Source organism: Lepisosteus platostomus, chromosome 1 (genome assembly GCF_059453375.1).
Source record: "Lepisosteus platostomus isolate fLepPlt1 chromosome 1, fLepPlt1.hap1, whole genome shotgun sequence".
NCBI lineage: Eukaryota > Metazoa > Chordata > Actinopteri > Semionotiformes > Lepisosteidae > Lepisosteus > Lepisosteus platostomus.
Window position 1 is genome coordinate 61616438 of NC_142611.1, and position 14761 is coordinate 61631198.

Genomic DNA, 14761 nt, shown 5'->3' on the forward strand with positions numbered 1-14761 from the left:
GTTCTTTAATAATCATTACTAATGGCTATGCTTCAAAAGCACTATCCCCTGAATCTAGATGTGCTGATGATCTGCAGCTGTTGAACTTTAAACTACACCCATAAGTGATGTACATAGATATTTGTTCTTGATGCTTTTTATTGGTTCTGGTAAATGTTTAACCATTAATTTATATCACAGATTGCACCAACCCACCTCCATGAACCTTGACTTTAAAAAGCTACCAGCAGGAAGTTTCATAAACACATTTACATAGTGAAGGAGAATGAGAAATAAAAGAAACCTAATCTCGTGGGCTAAATAACATGGTGTTCCTGTCTGAAGACCAGTTTTTTTAATTTGGATATACAGTACTGTAAGGTCATATTTCTTCCACCAACTCTGAAATCGGTATGTATAATGTTTTTTCAACAGTGCATTAGACATTACTGGTGTATTGAGACCAAGAGGGGATGAAGGGGCATCTTCCCTATTGTTCTAAGAGGGTAAAGTTGGTTCCTCTTCTGGTAACTTCATGAGTTCAAATATGTGCTGTATTAGCCTTTTTATACAGGACATTCGTGCTCAATTATTAGTAGCCATGCAGAGTGTGGTTTAAAGTACTGTACTCACTTGAAATGGGAATTATAAATATGTATCCAATAAAACTGTAACATAAAATGTTAATGAAAACAGAACAGATTTTATGAGATACCAGTGAGTTTCTGCATAGCAAATATAAATGGACAAATATAAGTGTGAACTCCAGTTCTATTATCTTTAAAAACATCTAATTAAGTTTATAAAGCTATGCCAAGGAACAATTATATGGATTTCTTTATCTTTTCAACAGTGTACACACAGCAGGGTGTAAAGTTTGTACAAGGTGCTGAGAGCTGTTATCCAAGAAAAGACTTCTCTTTTTGGCAGCTGTAATATATTCTCATTACTTACTTAATTAGTAAAAATGTCATTATATTGTAAATCGGTAAATAAACGTTACACAGATAATGATGGATAGACAAGATTGTCAAGAAAATGTTATAACGATGTTACAATTTCAACTGTATTACAAAAAAGAATCTACATGAAAACTAAATTCTAAGAGTTATTAAGAGTTATTTGAGAGCTATTAAGAGTTTTTTAGCAAATATGTCATGAAATAAATAACTGTAGTACATATAATACATTCAGGACACTTTTGATCAAGTTTCTTATCAAGCATCCTCTTCAAACATAAAGCTACAGTACATGAATCCACAGTGATCTTTCTACTGTATAAAAAGTGGTTAAAAAACAGAAAACAAAGCAAGACTGTAGTAACCTCAAACTAGTGTGAGCTCATTAATGGGGGTTTAGTTCGTTATATTTTATATTCATGACCATGACTCTTGTATAGTTGGTACACTAGTGATGTTTGCAGGAAATTCCAAAATATGAGGATTATTGTAGAAGCTACAAGGGAATTTGAAAAAAGACTCACATAGAATCCAAAACTGGGCACACAGCTATCAGATGCCTTTAGGCAGTAAGTATAGTCATCAAAATTCACAGATCATACAAAAATATTTGGTGTTGCAAGCAGTTTAACAATTGCACAGTGTTAACTTCTTGTAGGACTGTACTTGTAGGACTGTCCATATACCTGACAATTAAAATTTAACAAGAAAGTAAGAACATAAAATTCAAATAACAAGTGAATATTTGATCATATTCAATATAGAGATATAACAATATAGAAAGCAATATACTGTAGGAATGTATATGGACTTTCTTCACCTTGGCCAGTGGGGAAGTAATAAAGGTTACTTGGATATATTGTTATGAGTATAGTATTTAAGTCAGGGGCAGTCATGTTAACATTCTGTGTTTATTAGTTAGACCACACTTGGAATGTTGTGTAGCTTGGTCATAACACAACAAGAAAGGAATTGCTGCTCTAGAAGAAGTACAAAAGAAAATAACCTGACTTATTTCTGGCCTGATTAGAAATGTTATATTTGGGCAGACTAAGGAAACTGAAGCTCTTTAGCTTGTGAGACACCACAGGGCATACCCATTACTTTATGGTATAAAAAAGGACCGCAGCACCTGACACTCTCACACAAGTCACACTCTCCTCCGAGAATGGTGCTGTGATACGGCCCTCTCAGCTGCACGACTAGAACACTAGGCATATCCACATTAAGTTCTCGAGAAAGATTTCGTTACATACTATATAACAATGTATTAATATGGAACCAACTTACAGGAAAAGCAAATGAGGTGTTTTTTATTTTAATTAGTTTAAAAACCCAGTACTAATATAAGAAATGTATAATATTGATTTGGAACAACAGTGTGATTTCAAACATTCCTATTAAGAAAAGAGATGAACACATCTTGTTAATCTTTGTTTGAAATTGCACTAAGTTCTTAAAGATATACCGACTCAAATCCTGACAAATGGGCTAATATTTGTTGCAGAAGATTGTATACATATTCTGTTGCCCATAAGTTCATTAGTATTAATTATGGTCGGTTAATGGTGGCCTCAAGGTAATGTTTTTTTACAATAGCTTCAAAGCTTTATTCTATATTCAAGCAAAAACATTAAAAGAAAGAATGAAAGTTGGCTGTGCTTTAAAACTTCATGTAACCCTTCAAATTCAAGCCACAATTCACAATGAAATATTGATCGAGTTACCAGAAAATAATTCTAAAAATAATGTATCAGAACGTAAAGCTTTCATATTCTGAATTAATTTTTTAGGACAGCATTACATCTATTGATTAATCCATATAACATCCATTTTCTAACCATGTCATCCAATTTATTGTTTGCTGGGGACCCGGGGTCTGGCCAGGATGCCACCAGTCAATCACAGGGAACACACAGACACAAACATGCACACACTCACACCAGGGCCAATATCTCCTAGAAACCAATTAACCCACCAGCACAGGACTGTGGGAGGAAACCAGAGCACCCAGGGGAAACCATTACCAATGTGCAATGTGGCGAGAACATACAAAGTCACTGCAGACAGCACTCCAGGTCCAGAATTAAACCCAGGGCCCCAGAACCTCAACGTAGCAATGCTAATCACTGCACTATTGTTCCTGAAAAATACCCAACAGAAAGTAACAGAAAAGTAATTTGTGCTTTACTACTTTTTACCATTTTATTTCAGTCAAGCAATTCATAAGAATAGGATTTTAAATGGATTTAGCACCTGCTTGACTGAGCTTTGAGATGTGCAATTAGCATTCTGTTCAGAATACATACACAAATAACGTTTAGCAAAATGTTTGACTCTTATTTATCAATAGCTTTCTGCTCAGCTGGAGTCTGTAAATATTTTGCTTTTTTTGCTACTCTTATGAGTAACAGTAATATACTTAAAATATAATCTTAGTATACAGTTTTAGTAAGCCTCTTATGCATTTTTATTATCTCCTTTTCCCGGGCAACAAAAAATAGCTATGAAAACATGTTTATGTAAAATATAGTATCTAAATAAGAATTTAGCCTAACATGAGCAAAAACATGAATTAGCAATGCAGCACCATGTTCCTGACTCCACCAGCCTTCACAAATAACCACCTATCTTCTACTGCTGTTATAATGATGAAAATCAGATACTTCATAACATTGGAAGAATATAATATTATGCTTACTGAGCCATTGAAAATTGAAGCACTTAAGCAAGAATTAGGTTTTGCCTCATTAGGACTTGCAAGTACAAAAGCAACATCAGAAGGTAGGAGGAGTTACGGAGTGATGGAGTGGAGTGATGGAGCAGCAGGAAGTCACAACCAGGAACACATGAAGTCTGCAGCCATGGCATGGAGTGGGCTACAGCAATTGCAGCAAAGCAGCCAGACCCCAGTAGGCACCCAGAAAGGCAGAAGGCACAGCCAGTCCCAGGACTATATGACTATATAAGATGTGTGGAGAAGACCAGACTGCACTGTCTGGGTACCCAGGGAAAGAAGACCTAGCCAAAGAGAGGAGAGGTGTGGCTTCAGCTGGATGCGTTAAGCACCTGGACATGAGGGGGAGCAGAGACTGGAGCACATGGATACCCGGCAGATCTTTGAACAAATGTCAGCTGTGGTCTATATGGGACTACCATTCCTTCCTGCTTCAAAAAGCAGAGGGAGTACCCCAGTCACAAGCCTGGAACCAAAGGCAACACATACGATTAGTGTAGAATTTGGGTGTGGTCCCACATCCTGGATCTGTTTGAGGGAGGAATTGTAGATCAGGGAGGGACCTGTAGCAGACTGTTTATTAGTTTTGATATGGACATTTCCTCCTCTGTATGAACCACTGCAAGCATTATTAAAGCACAGCCTTTGCAAATTAAAAGTGTCTATTCTATACAGTTCTTTAACCTCTCTAAAGTACTAGGCTAATAACAGCAGCTATACCAATTTTAATTATTTCATAGATCATCAAAAACAAATAATTGATCTGCATTTTCAGAAAAATTCTTCACTACCTTCATCCCTGGAATTTAATTTCACTTAATGAAATGGAGGAAATAAATCATTTTCTACTAAGTCATCTTTAGGTGCTCATTTGTGAAGAAGAAACCTATGGCAACTTACAAGGACAAAGCCTTAAATCTCACAACATTTTAATGATCTATCAGCGACATTTTACAGACTGAATCGTTATCGTTACAATCACTAGATAGGCTACAAGAAGCAGAGATTGTGCAATAATAGCAAAGATATATGACAGACATTCTAAAAATAAATATTTTTTTTAGTTTAATCAATCTGATTGCACCCTTATTGGGAAAAATAAAAAAGGGAGTATGCATTTTATTATTGCAGGGTACTGTATGTGAAAATACAAAATTAAAAAAAATATATTGCACATTGCTTAAACATTGCCTCAGTGGTATGCTGAGAAGAAAAAAAAACCTTCTAAATATGTCTTTTTAAATGGGTTATTTGTTTAGAAGTGAGTGGAAGTCTGCCAAATTTAAAATTTAAATTTGCCTGTATCATACTGTACCTCCGTCTGGCTCTCTTTCACTGAACCATTTAGCTTGGTTATTTACTATGTAGGCACTGCCCTCCTCTAAATAAACACAACAGAGTTTTTAAGGATTTGAACTGAAAGAAGAAATTATACAGTGTTTCTCCTGCCCAGAAAGCATGACTCTCCCTTCAGACCTTAACACCAGCATCAATGTAAGTTTCTTAAGTTATACAACTACTAAACAGTAAAAGTAAAAACATTTTGACTTCTGTATATTGTGTCTTCACATTTTGTGCATATGATTTTTTTTTCATTTTGTATTGCTTATTTAGGTAGAATTCAAGGATTTAAGGCACCTATTCAGGCTGTCTGTCTTTCCAACTTGCATGGAAAAAAACCCTGAAAAGAATTTAGAAATTTTCTGAATCTTTTCAAAATGTCTTATCTAACTAAACTGGGCTTTACTAATAAAGTAAAATACTGTCTTACAAAAGGTGAACAATTTATTAAATTTTTAGGTCAAAGACAATATTCATAAGTTTATTTTTAGATTTATGTTAGGTCAAATACACATCTATAGAAAAAGAAATCTTGAATAAAGACAATTTATGCTATAGTTTTTAGTTTGACCTTTGCCTTCCTGATAAATGTGTTGGTTAAACTATGGTTAAACTATGAATTTATTCGGAAAGAAGTTACTGGTGTCAACAGTATAACAATATGTATTGTTACTGTATGTACAAAAGTATTTAGGCCTTGCTGTTTTCACATTTAGCTGCTTTTAAAGATGTAGTCATGCCACTTTGACTATAACAAATCAATATTTTTTTAAATATACAACATATTCCACACATTTAAAGCAAAAACAGAAACAAGTAAAAAGATAATTAATATGAATGAAAAATGGAAAAGTTATGATTACATAAGTATTCAAACACTTTGCTGTAGCAATTGTAAATTAATTTACCAATTAAAATGTCGCATTTATCAGGAAGGCAAAGCTCAAACTAAAAACTATAGCATAAATTGATATTATTCAAGATTTATTATTCTATAGATGTGTGTTTGACCTAACATTGATGTAAAAATAGACTTATGAATTAATTAATTTGCAATTAACTAAATTAACTTAATGAGTTAAACAATTATTTCAGTGGCCTCGGTCTGTGCAATAATAGTGGTTCACCTGATTTCACAATAAATATAACTACTGTATGTCTGTAAGGTCCATCAGACAGGTAGTGATTGTCAAGCAAGGTTCAACTATGAAGACCAAAGAAGCTTTCACTACAACTTAAAGATGAAGCTGTATAAAAGCACAGAAGAGAAGTAGAGCATAAAAACATTTCAAAGACACTAAATCTCTCCTTGAACTTGGAGACGTTGATCAGTATTAAGTGAAAGGCACCTAGGTACTGCCTGTAATCATCCTACAGTATGTCTCATCTTCCCTTTTTTTCAAAGATCCCAGAGAAACAAGTCACCATTCAATTACTATCTCATTTGTTCTCAAATGATCTCTGTCAGAAGTTTCAATCTGGTTTTAGACCAGCCACAGTGCAGACAGTCTTGGTCTCATTTTTAAACGACCATCTATAACATGGACTCTCAAGACAGTGAACCATTACATTCTGCTGGATCACTTTAAATCTTGAATAAACAGTGTGTGACTTGAATGGCTTTGAAAAGGTTTGAGTCTTATTTACCAAACTGGGGACAATTTATTGATATTAATAACTGTCATGCATTAAATAAGTCCAAAATTCTCCCACTCTCTCCAGATGTCCCTGAGGCTGTCCCTAGGGTCTCTCTCCAGATGTCCCTGAGGCTGTCCCTAGGGTCTATTCTATTTGTAACCTATTACTAGGTACTATTATATATTATACCATTATTAGGTAAGGAAGCCTGTTTACAAAAAGCTTGTCCATCCACTTTGTTTTTGCGATGACGACATTCAGCTTTACATCTTAATCTTGTCTTATCCTCTCAGTCTCAATTCTGCCATACTGTGTAAGAGAAATTCAGGCCTCGTTGCCCTCAAATTTACTCCATTTAAATATGGAAACACTTGAGGTGATGTGTATCAATCCCAGGGAAGGTACACCTCATTTATTACCTTGCACACAGTAGCCTCAAATTACATCCTGCTATGAAACATTGCCCACCTTTGGTCTTTTCTTGATAACACTGTTGCAGAAACCTTGATTCATGCCTTCCTCACATCCCAGCAGGATCACTGTGATCCTCTATAGTGGTCTCCATACGTGCTCTGTAAACAAACGTCAGATGGTCCAAAACTCTGCTGCTTGACTTCTAAGGCTCTGTTACCACATCACCCCATTTCTGACACATCTTCAGTGGCTCCCCATTTCCCCGTGAATTCAGTTCCAAATATGACTTAACTTTTAATCCCCAACACACCGAATCCCTGCAATACTTTGCATCACTCATTACTCCCTGTCAAGCAGGGTTTTGCGTTCTGCTGAGGCACACCTTTTAGAAGCACCTGTTAAAGTTAAAAGCGTTTCAGGGCACTCTCATGCTGCATAACTCTGGATCTCGCTCCCTGCCATTCTGAGAAATGTAAACTTTTTACAGTTTTTAAATCGAAAGTCTTATCTGTTATATCAGGCTTTTAATTTCTGTTTGCCTTTTCTGCTTTTTCCAGGTTTTTTATCTCTTATCTTCGGTTATTTCTTTTCAATTGTTTGATTTTGTTTTCTCTTGTTTGTTTTGTTTTACCTTCTAAAGTGCTTCAAACACAGTTGGTGTACATGGGTACTAAAATAAACCCTGATCCTTATCAACAATATCCCAGTCACTCTACAAAAGGAGATTGTATGGGACTGAAAATAAAATCTCAGAACTCATGTGGGGTTCACAGCAATGTACAGTACCTAAGTGATACTGCAAACATGTGTCAAAGTATTTTATGGTCCAACAAGACAAAATTGGAACCCTCTGGACTAAATAGATAGAGTAACATTTAGTTTTTTGCTGACATTTACTTTAACATACCAACATAGTGTATCACTTAGTCAATACCATCCCTACTATCAAACATGGTGATTCTGCTTCTCATCAGCAGTCTAGGTCGGGGAAGTTTGTCAAGACTTATGGTTACTTTGATGCATCAAAGTATTGGGAAATCTTAGAGGAAAATCTCCTTCAGCCCTAAAACTGAGATAAATACAATTATTTCATTGTACAAAGATACAAAGATCCAAAGAAGGGCAAAGATACACTGTAGTAGCTTAAGAATAAGAGAGGAGATGTTCTTTAATGACCAAATCAAAGACTAGATTTCAACCATATTGAGAATCTGTGGAATAATCATGTTGACAACTGCATTACATAAGCAATCCCCAATCAGACCTATTGAGCTTGTGCAACTCTGCCAAGAAGAATGCACAAAAATGCACCAGGTCAGTGCGCAAAGACACTTAAAAAAAGCCTGTGGCGTTTTTCTGCTATAGGAACTTTTACCAAATACTGAGGTCATGTGTTTGAATACTTATGCGACCAACATATTTATTTTTTTCTCTTTAGTTTTTGCTGACATTTACTGTAACATGGCTTACCCCTATATATGTCTTCAGTTTGAGCATTCAACATTTGAATAAAATATTAAGTTAAAAAATGTGCATACATAATTTGTAATTTCACAAAATGGGACACCATAGAAAGGGTCTGAAGACTTTGTTTTCATTAAGATACTGCACACTCCAGTAAGTATAGGTAGTCTCAGCATAACAGAAACAAACAGTAGTGTTAACCATTCAAACCAAAACATAAAAATTGTATATTAATTTCCTATTAGTTTATTTCCGTGTGAACACCAGTAAAAAATAGCTTTTCAGATTATCTGAAATTTCCTTTTCATCTACTGCAGTATTTATCCTTAGATACTTTATTTATTTCACTGTTCTTTTGTTCTTAAAGTAAAGAGAAAATCTTTGCTCTAATGCAACATTTTTTCCATTCCACACAACTTTTCAAAGCTTTTCGTCTGGTCCACTAAATTATACTTTTAATACATGAAAACTGCTTTCTTTTTCCTGATATTTTTCTTATTCTCTACATTATATTAGTCAGGGTTTTGTTTAGTAAACTTTGATTCACTGACATTTGAGGTGTAGGTACTTTATATCTCCAGCAGTATGTTTGTAAATACCCTTTCATTATCTGCAACTACTATTTGTTTTACCCTAGATATATACTTCCCTTAATTTCATTTATTCCTTCACAGTCATACTGTCAGACTTCTTGTACAGTTTTAAAATGTTTCAAAAGATATCCTGTGGTTGTAAATCCGTAGTGGTGCTCACACTTGTCTTTTTCAATCTGCCTAGGATATTTGAAAAGGCCAAGTCAATACAATTCTCAATCTGAAAAAAAATAATTTCAACATTTGTAGCATATTTACTGCTGAGTGCGCATTTGGTATAAAAAACATTTAATATGTATATTTGAGTATATGTGAATGAGTAGAATGGCTACTTGCAACTGATGTTATTGCATTTTGGAGTCTTGTTAGTATCTGAGATTGGTTGGTAGTATTATGTTGGTGTTGTATTATGGCATAGACTTGTGATATATTTCCCAATCCTGCTCCTGGCGACAAATACACTCTCTTCTGTTTGTTCTTCCTGAACATTCTAATAATAGAACCATTGATGGACCTAACAGTGGGTTTAATTTGAACTAAATTGTTCAAATGCCCTCAGCTGCACGGAAACTCAACAGGTGTGTGGAACGCCAGAACCGCGATTGAGAACCCTTAAAATACAGTCTTAGATATTAGGTACCTAATATGAGTTAACATTCATTTATAGTCCTGCCCAAAAGTCTTATTTTGCTATTGCTTAATAAAACCTCAAAAACTCTTTTAGTCAAGTTTCAGTGATTCCTATAAAATCACAATTATTCCAAGCTAATTCAACAGCTCTCGTTCCTAAAATGCTTTTTTTCCAGCGTTGTTTCAAAATGTATTCCCACCCAATCACATATCACAACCCCTCACTTGGAAGCCAGATTTTTGTTGAATAGTGCGGAAGAGTTGTTAGGCCTCTGGACCTGTTAGGGCTCCATAATAAAATACCAAATAAACCAGCTGCAGTACAGAAGACACCTAGTTTGCTTTTCTCTATTTTGAACAATCTACATACACTTTTTCTTTTTTCTGTTTTTAAAAGTTGATTAATTTAGCAGTTTAAGTAAATAAGCTCTGCATTATTATTATTATTATTATAATTATTATTATAATTATTGTTGTTGTTGTTGTTGTTGTTGTTGTTGTTGTTGTTGTTGTTGTTGTTGTTTGTTTCTTTCAACTGTAAGCCTAGTTGAGATATGTATTTTTCAGTTCTAGACTTTATTTTAAGTAAAAGATAGAAAATCGATTATTCAGGCAGATAACTTTAGTGATTCAGGACCAAGAAAGTCCAGTGATTTTATTGATCAGGATCAGTTGATCAGTTGCCTCCTCTCCAGGACACAAAGGCCATTGTGTAAAAAAAAAACTTTCGATTGCTTTGAACCCAGTGTAAAACTGTCTACACTTGATGCAACTGTTCTTGTCTGTGTTCAAGCAAATACACTGGCTGTTATTTTCCTAAAATAATTCTTTGGATTGTGAAAATAGATTAAAATTACTTATTAGATCGGTTATCTTCTGTTTTCGGGGTTGGAGAGGAAGCCTTTCATCGTCATCTCCTGCATGACACACTTCTCCCACAATTCTCCCATCAAGAGATGCTGCTCCACTCCCTGCCAAATATTGTACCCAAATAATATACACCACGTGTCAAGGTAACCAGTTGACAGTGCAGTGGTTGATTGCTGTGTGTAGCCAGTAAAATGGAAGAGCAAGTTTTGGTTGGTAATAAAGGTGTGAACATGCTAACACATCTGCTCGCTCCCAAGGCAAAATGCAGTGTGTTGTGCTCTGTGGAGGGGAACATTGGTTATCATCTGCTCTCCATGGGCGATTTGTACAATTCCAGAGAGAAGAAGTGGGCAGGAAAGAGTGCTGATGGTTACCACCCAGGTTACTACCTGCATCATAAACTTCCATCAGGAACACGCTCCAGACCTATTAAACACACACAGACCCACACAGTATTTGAACAGCTGCTTTCCTGGGGCTGTCTTTTTGCTTAACCAGAATTCCTAGTGCACTGTCTTAACGATGCCTATTAGTCTTGTTTGTATATGGCTTATTTAGAATGTTTTTTAGCACCACATACGCCAGAGTAAACTCCTTGTACATGAAATGTACTTGAAGAATGAAGGTCATTCTGATTCTAAATGAGCTCTGAGAACTTTGTGACGAACAGCTCACAATTCAGAAAGGGTAGAGAACACCATGCATTTAAATATAATGTAATTGAAGGATGCTCACATGGTATCAGGAAGACAAGGAAAATATGGGACAGTAAATGTCCCAGGAAGTATTAAAGATTTCCTGGAACAGCTGCCTCAAAAAAAAAGAAAAACAGGTGGCAAATTCCTTGACCACAGGCTCCTATTTTAAATACTCTTCAACTACTATGTACATAACCAAATTCAGTACATGAATGTATTCAGTCCTGTGTGTACCTATTCCCTTTATTCCACAAGAGAGTCTGTTATCCTGTAACCTGCAGTGAAGGGCTTTTAACAATGTACTCCGCTGCAAAAAGCATTGCTAATTTCCTTTTCTTCCTTTTTACTGTTCGACAGTTTGTGTGTGTGCAAAACACTTGTAAATAACAAAACAGCAAGAAAAGGACATCCTGTCTATGCTCATTTGCATATTCTTGAGCTTAATTCATTAAATAATAATTTAACAAAGAAAAAGAGCCATCAAGGAAGATCAATACTGTGCCCTCTGTTCTCCTTATCTCCTGTGGCAACAGTGAGCCTCACCTTCAGTAAAAGCACCATGAAAGACCTCTTTAGCCTGACTGCATGCCTTTTCTCATACATTAACTAAATTATGTGTTTGCACTGGAAAAGTGCATGACATTACTTTCTTTCTGTAGAGGTATTTGTTTTTCTGGCCTATCTTTCAGTAGATCTGTTCTTGGTGAACTGAAGGCACTCACTACAGTTGTGCTGTCAACTTCTCACTGCAGATTCAGAACAGAACCAGCAGAGCTCTAAAATACACATTGAGGAAATGTTCCATTCACATAATTGTTTGACACTTACAAATGAGATTAAGCTGTATAATCCACTGAGATGAGAAACAAATTAATAGAAAATCACCATTTATCTTGTTTCTATTTATTTTTATATTAACACACATAGTTTGACTTACTGTGTTTTTAGAAGCTTGAATTGTATATGTATATAATGGAAAACCTTTATAAGTCTTGCCAAAACATGGAAGTGATGTGCCATACTTTGCAGTTCAAGCATTTTATAACTGTTGGAATATTTGTTTTCTTTTAAACCTAAAGTAGAATTGATTTATTTTGTTGCATTAATGTCGAAGCGTTTCTTTGTTTTTCATGTCCACATAACTCAAAACTACCCAGTTGATGGAGCTACCTTTCTCCAACCTGGAACTTGTGTTCATTATGACAGCCTTTATAGTGTTTTCTCTGTTCAGCCTGGCTTCAATCTTCAGTCAACCAGAAGACACAGTGGAAGGTAATCCAGTTTCCTTGCAGTGATGTTATATGTACAGATAAATGTTCCTAACAGTAAAGCCTTTTACCATATTGTACTCTAGGAAACAACGGCTGACGTTTATTTTATTTTAATAAAAAAATGAATCATCCAGTTTCTGCCCTCAAGATCTACTGACTATTATATAATTAAGCTTTAAATAGTAACACCAATCACACCATTTGTATATTTCTTATTATTTAAAATTGTGCCTGACAATGTGATCAAGCAAAAAAAGATGACACAAGTGGTGTGGTCGGTGTCAATAATTTAACGTGATAAATTGTTATAATGCAAAGCTCAGAACTCTTTAAATTATGCCCTTGGTGTTCTTTGTAACATTAGAATTTTCTTTCCATTCCTTTTTGTTTTCTAAAGTGTTAATTCTGTATAATGCATTGTGTTTAGCAAAAAAAAGCTAGGAAATAAAACAAGAAAATGTACCAGAAGTATGAAACATCATTAAATTAACTTATTCTGTTGAACGAACAATGTCTTTGAAGAAGAATGTCTGGAAGCTGTAACACCAAATTTATAAAAACGTAAGCCAGACAATAATTGTATAACCTACATACCAATTATTAATATGACTGCAGAAATAATCTCTCTTTCCTCTTAGAAAAAGAGCTCTATCAAGAATACAAGAAGCTTGTGAATAACCCCAAGAAAAAGAGAAATGAAACCTCCAAAATTACAAAAGTTACTGAAGTAGTATAAGAAACAAAACGTCTGGACATTGATTGTTAATTGAGAACTGGACCTTTTTCTGATCCAAGGAAATGCAATTAAGTCATTTGTCTGCTGGAATTCAGACATGGCTGTGTACACTGCACATAACACATTAATTAAGAGAGTGTTTTTATATATTTGACTGCCATAATATTTATTGTGAGAATTCAAATTAATAACAACATATTTTTTTAAGTATGTATATTTAGGATCAGTCTATGGTGCATTTACAACCATCTTTTTTGTTTTAGTGCACATTAGTTAACTACTTCATCATAGTTTGCTGGAAACAAAACGTCTTACAGCCTTGTTAAGATACAGTATATGGTAGATCACCTGTCTAGCAAGCATTAGATCACTTTTTCATTGAAATGAAACACACAAGTGGACCACATAGGGCCCTTGTCAATCAGAAAACTTCTCTGGAGTACGCCACAGGTCTTTGTAATGAAAGATTAGATGGAGACTGTTTATCATATACAAATAAAATGGGTCGTCAGGCCTGCAGTGAGTGTCTGGTCATGGAAACGGGGCAACACAGGCAGACCTGGCTTTCCAGACAGGCACAGTCACCCCAGCCAGGACAAAGAAACTGAACACAGACAGATCTGGCAGCCCAGACAACACAGGCTGTGCAGGGAGAAGCAGTGACAGAGGTACACTTTCTGCTGCACAGTGAAAAATACCCTGGGATTTCACAAACCAGACCAGCTTCCAGTCCTGAGGAGTTATATGTACACAGGGTGGTCCGCCTAATAATAATAATAATAATAATAATAATAATAATAATAATAATAATAATAATAATAATGATAATAATAATAATAATAATTTTATTGTTGTGAATGTAAATGTCTAACAATTATCATTTTAGCTGTAAATGTCAATAAATGGTTTGCAATTGTAATTGCTTTGGAAGCATTGCAATTCATTGGTTATGCCAAACTCACTCTGCTCAAGGTGCGTGTCTAATGTCCACATGAAAATATTAATTTTCCACATAAAAAAAATAATATTGTAAATGACGTCTGGAATAATTAAGATAAGTAGGTGGGTGGGCTTGAATATGTAAAACACTGTAATACCATTGTCTACCATATTGTCTATCATGTGCCCATGGAGCTTGTCCTCTGTTTGTGTCAAAAGTTTAAGTTGTGAGGTCTTTTGAAAATCTTATCTTGGTGAATTGAGTTTAATTTGCTTCTCTGTGCAAAGTGGAAAACACCTAGTGAAACTGATCATCAGCTCATGGAGGCATAACGACCCCATATCACATTACAGAAAGAAGTATGGATGGGAGTTCAATAATGGTAGAATGAATTTTAAATATGATTAGTGACTTGGACATCCAAGCACCGCCTCCACATCAGAACATGTTTGCTGCATTTAGGGACTCATAATCCAACCACAATAACTGCC

General features: G+C 35.2%; 1 long non-coding RNA gene across 1 annotated transcript; it reads left to right on the forward strand.

Annotated features, from left to right (window-relative positions):
* The first annotated feature begins 200 nt into the window (after positions 1-200).
* LOC148678343 (uncharacterized) lies at positions 201-14249 on the forward strand. The gene is made up of 3 exons (XR_015938691.1): positions 201-390; positions 12481-12595; positions 13233-14249. It is a non-coding gene; the product is annotated as an uncharacterized LOC148678343 (long non-coding RNA).
* Positions 14250-14761: the final 512 nt, after the last annotated feature.